Source organism: Schistocerca americana, chromosome 5 (genome assembly GCF_021461395.2).
Source record: "Schistocerca americana isolate TAMUIC-IGC-003095 chromosome 5, iqSchAmer2.1, whole genome shotgun sequence".
NCBI classification, from domain to species: Eukaryota; Metazoa; Arthropoda; class Insecta; order Orthoptera; family Acrididae; genus Schistocerca; species Schistocerca americana.
In genome coordinates, this window is record NC_060123.1 from 348,287,287 (window position 1) to 348,293,018 (window position 5,732).

The following is a 5,732-nucleotide window of genomic DNA, read 5'->3' on the forward strand; positions in this document are numbered from 1 at the left end:
GGAATTCCTTACAGACGAATGGAAAAACTGGTAGAGGCGGACCTCGGGGAAGATCAGTTTGGATTCCGTAGAAATGTTGGAACACATGAGGCAATACTAACCTTACGATTTATCTTAGAAGAAAGATTAAGAAAAGGCAAACCTACGTTTCTAACATTTGTAGACTTAGAGAAAGCTTTTGACAATGTTAACTGGAATACTCTCTTTCAAATTCTGAAGGTGGCAGGGGTAAAATACAGGGAGCGAAAGGCTATTTACAAATTGTACAGAAACCAGATGGCAGTTATAAGGGTCGAGGGGCATGAAAGGGAAGCAGTTGTTGGGAAAGGAGTGAGACAGGGTTGTAGCCTCTCCCCGATGTTATTCAATCTGTATATTGAGCAAGCAGTAAAGGAAACAAAAGAAAAATTCGGAGTAGGTATTAAAATTCATGGAGAAGAAGTAAAAACTTTGAGGTTCACCGATGACATTGTAATTCTGTCAGAGACAGCAAAGGACTTGGAAGAGCAGTTGAGCGGAATGGACAGTGTCTTGAAAGGAGGATATAAGATGAACATCAACAAAAGCAAAACGAGGATAATGGAATGTAGTCAAATTAAATCGGGTGATCCTGAGGGAATTAGATTAGGAAATGAGACACTTAAAGTAGTAAAGGAGTTTTGCTATTTAGGGAGTAAAATAACTGATGATGGTCGAAGTAGAGAGGATATAAAATGTAGACTGGCAATGGCAAGGAAATCGTTTCTGAAGAAGAGAAATTTGTTAACATCGAGTATAGACTGAAGTGTCAGGAAGTCGTTTCTGAAAGTAATTGTATGGATTGTAGCCATGTATGGAAGTGAAACATGGACGATAACTAGTTTGGACAAGAAGAGAATAGAAGCTTTCGAAATGTGGTGCTAGAGGTGAATGCTGATGATAAGGTGGGTAGATCACGAAACTAATGAGGAGGTATTGAATAGGATTTGGGAGAAGAGAAGTTTGTGGCACAACTTGGCTAGAAGAAGGGATCGGTTGGTAGGACATCTTTTGAGGCATCAAGGGTTCACAAATTTAGCATTGGAGGGCAGCGTGGAGGGTAAAAATCGTAGAGGGAGACCAAGAGATGAATACACTAAGCAGATTCAGAAGGATGTAGGTTGCAGTAAGTACTGCGAGATGAAGAAGCTTGCACAGGATAGATTAGCATGGAGAGCTGCATCAAACCAGTCTCAGGACTGAAGACCACAACAACAACAACATGTCTCCTTGGTCACCAAAGCCTTCTACTGGGTTTCCCTATGACGTAGGTTCTCGTCTGTCTCACTCACACACTAAAGCGCTTAGGCCTCAATAGACAACAGATGCGTGTGAGTTTCCCCATCTCAAAGTGAATCTGCATCCTTTGTGGCACGCAGTCCTGGACGACAGGGCTCGTTTCACAATTCCTGTAGACTGACTATTTCGGCCATATCTTTAAATGAGAGCGCAATGCTCGTTAACTCAGGCTACACCACCATCTCGTACACCTTTAAGTTCTCGAATGCAACCAGTGTCCTCATTTAGTCAGCTGAACCTATTATGGAATATCTTGTTTCGTTCTTGAACAAAAAGTAAGTAATTCGACAACTGTAAAATATCAGTATTCTGAGATTATTTGTCGTTAGATTTATTTTACCATCTCTTTTGGTTCTTTCCACTTGTTTTTCCACTTACAATTTCTACACGTACCTCCTCTTCTATAGTTTCTTGTAACTCCCATAATATATAATATGTTGTTCGAAACAACCGTATCAATATGTGGGTGGGCCGAGATGTTGCCAAGGTTATTTGATTGCGCTGTAGAAGTATAGCTGGGAATGCTTACACCTCCTCTATTAAGTCCCTATTCCTCCCCAAGTGATTTCCACATTTTTGGAGCCCTTCAGAAAGATAATCGTGGCTGTTGATTTGCTTCGGATGAAAAGGTGCACGCTTGGTTACAATCATGGTTCCTTAGTGTAAAACCCCTTTACTATAACGTATATTTTTCTGGAATAAATTATGACTAACTGAAACCCTCAGCTGCCGACAGGTGTTGTTGATACACCTCGATGTGGACAGCTGAAAATGTGTGCCCCGACCGGGACTCGAACCCGGGATCGCCTGCTTACATGGCAGACGCTCTATCCATCTGAGCCACCGAGGACACAGATGAATAGCGAGACTGCAGGGACTTATCCCTTGCACACTTCCCGTGATACTCACATTCCCAACTGTCCACAATTCTACATATGTAATGTACCTTATAGACATTATATTTTACTATGCAAAATTTTTTATTTGCTTCTGCGGAGGACTGCTGAGTACCAAACCGTCCATATGGCAGTATTTATACTAACTGAACAAAAAAAAAGGGCGCGGCCTTGAATTTTTTCTTCGAGGATAGTTAAGAGGTGCCTGAATGATCGCTTTTTTCTTTTAATATCCCGATATTATCATATAAGTATGGTTGTCTGTAGCTCTGAATAGTTTAAAATATACTAAGCTCATTTTCATTCAAAATTACAATACCAGTCCACATGTTTGTGTTAATAATCATTACTCAAATAGTTCGATTTTCCAGGATTTTCTTTTGTGGGAGACACACTTCGACGTGACATCGGCCCGCCGTTGGCGTGACTTTGTTATTAATTTTGAATGCATTTTTCTCTTATTGTACAACCTGAGTCTTCAGTCACTCGAAGAAGAAGTCCTAGAATTTTAACTAATCACACAGGATAGGGTGATTATCATACCACCATATGCAATTTCCATTTTCAAAATTCCATCTTTCGTTGCCATTGTTATTGCCAACCCCAATCTGGGACAGTTACAACGTGTATTCTTAAACTGCTTCGGAATTCATTTAGTGACTGGTGCTGAAATCCAAGTCACAATAGGGAACTGCAAACATTTTTTTCCACAAAAGCGCGCCGGCCGTGGTGGTCTAGCGGTTCTAGGCGCTCAGTCCGGAGCAGCGCAACTGCTACGGTCGCAGGTTCGAATCCTGCCTCGGGCATGGATGTGTGTGATGTCCTTAGGTTCGTTAGGTTTAATTAGTTCTAAGTTCTAGGGGACTGATGACCATAGATGTTAAGTCCCATAGTGCTCAGAGCCATTTGCACCATTTTTTGAACCACAAAAGCGCTGATTGACTTGTCTCACAGTGGTATAAATTTATTAACGGTTACAGCGAAATAATAAACATATTTCTTACATTTTTTCCATCTGTCTCGTTTTCATTGCACTGACCCTTCTAATAACATCAAAATAATCGTTTCAATAGCTTTTTTTTCTTTTATTGAAGTTTCATTACAACATATACTAATGCAGACACTGCATGTTCTTGTTGATACAGATAAAGTATACTACACATAGAACTGCTGATAAAAGCCAACTAACACTTTTAATTGCGACTTCGTGTTCCCATTACACTTCTTCCTATCAATGGCAATCTCATTCCATGAACCACATACAGGATAACGTTGTGGCTTGGCCACAATGTAAGTAAAAACAAATCTGGGGACATCCAACAGTTATATCTCTTTCGACCATGCATAGCGTGTTGGAGGACTGACATAACGGCCTCATCTTGCACACTGGTGAAACGCAGTTCTAAGATTTCATCTGGCAAAGCTTGCAGACGTTTTTGTTCCCATCCAGTGAGGTGCTGTTAAGTGAACAAAATCAAACGATTTGTGTGGAACATATTGGTTCCATTTTCCTAAACATACTACAGTTTTAGTATCCATGTTTCAGTATGTATTTCAATAATTTTAAGGTTGACACTTCGTAGCATTTTGGAGACTGGTTCTGAAGCAAAAGAGCATCCAAAGGATCGCAGATTAAGGTGTAATTCCCCTTTAATGCGAGGTATATGACAGTAACTAACTAATCAGAATGCTACATTATTTTGGCTTAAGAACTTAAAACATCTCAATGTCCTATACGTAGATAACGAGTCCTTCAAAGCTGCCAATATTATCATCCGGAAGTTAGGAGTTAGCACCGTGCACTGGGCACCAAATAACGATATTTGCAGTATTTTCCTCTGCTCAAATTTCCGTATACTTCTGAAATCCAAAGACCAGACACAACCGGAAACCCAGTATTGGTTCACGCACACTCAGATATATTCAGAACTGCTGCTGAGAATGCATATCGGTGAAACAGTTGAAAGAAATATTTTGCGATGTTAGCGAGGAAGCAAAATAATGCAAACACCGGATATTTGAGCGGAAAGTGGAGATGGACTGTGGCAACACGGCGTTATTTAATCTGCAGAGCCGTGCACCGCGCACGGCATGTTGTCTCGGCGTATCGGCTTCCGGCGCGGCTCGCTGTGTTCCGCCGCCGCAGCCCGCGGCACGCTGGAGCGCTGGAGTGCTGGATACGTGCATGCAGGCGCCCGCAGCCAGCGTCTGCGTCTCTCCGTAATTGAGCGCGCCGTTACTATGGATACTGCGGGACCGCATCCGCAACCCCCGGCTGCGTTTCAATTAAAGCACGAGGTGCAGACACTGTGTGCTGCGGGTACAGAATTCACACACCGGGCCCCTCTGGTTATTGGAGGGATCGGTTCGGCTGGAGTGACAGATCTGCTAGGACAGTTGCATGCTGTGCGTATTTCGTCGGTGTATACATCTACGTCGACAGGCATAGTGATCGGTAGAGTATGATTTGTGTGTCACGCGCGTTAATGAGACGGGTATTTTCTGAAGCCAGATCTCCATGACGCAACACCTGAAATCGGTCTCGGAGTTACGTGCTTGAAAGACGGCAATTATGGTTTTATGGAAATAATTGTATTTATTCGTCTGCATCGACGTTGTCTCATTCACATTAGTCCCCATTATGTGTCATTCACTTATGCTAGCCCTTTTTCCAATCCCCGAAACTGTTGCGGAACTCGGTCATTAGGATAGCTTTTCGTTCTCTCAGCGACGCATTTGTAATCATATCTATGCTTCCAAAACCACTACGCTGTAAGGTTTTTCTTTGTGTAATTGAAAACAGTCCTTGCCGAAAAAGAAAATTCCCTTTATTTTACGACCGGTCTCAGTCTATGGAGATCATCATCAGATATCTGTCTTCCTAATCTAGTAAGCAAAACATCTATCTTTTAAATGAAAAAAATTCACATGCTGTCATCTCTGGCGAATATAGAGACTGATGCATCCTTACAATGAAGTTTGTGACAAGAAATTAACGGACAAGCAGCGAAATTTGAACATGTACATTATCCTGGGCTATTTTCCGAGTTGTTTCGGGTAAATAGCGTTAACCTTTGTAGGCAGTACTGCTTATTGATCTCTCTTCCTTGTGACTTGAGCTCATGCTGCACTATGTCATTAAAATCGAAAAACATAATGAGCGTAATCTTCACATTCGAGAAACCTTTTTTCGATGTTGGCCATTCAGAATGCTTGCACACGGATGGTGTGGCCTTAACATAGAAGTGACACCAGTAAACCCATGCTTAATCGCCTGTAATGCCACATTTCAGTAGTTTTGTGTTGCTGCTGACTTCATCTAGCGTTTCATGAGCATCTTGCATTCACTGCTGGTTGTTTGACATATAAATAGCTTTGGACCAATTTTAACTATTACACATCAGCCAAAACAACTTTATGGCATGCGACAATTGATATACCACCATCATTAGCGACTTCTCAGATTGTAATTCGACGAAGTTCATAATCGTTTCATCCAGATTTGCCACGGTTTTATCG

The 5,732-nt window shown here is 41.7% G+C and overlaps 1 non-coding gene across 1 annotated transcript; it reads right to left on the reverse strand.

Moving 5' to 3' along the window:
* Positions 1-2,093: 2,093 nt before the first annotated feature.
* Trnat-ugu lies at positions 2,094-2,167 on the reverse strand. The gene has a single exon. It is a non-coding gene; the product is annotated as a tRNA-Thr (tRNA).
* Between the last annotated feature and the right edge of the window lie 3,565 nt (positions 2,168-5,732).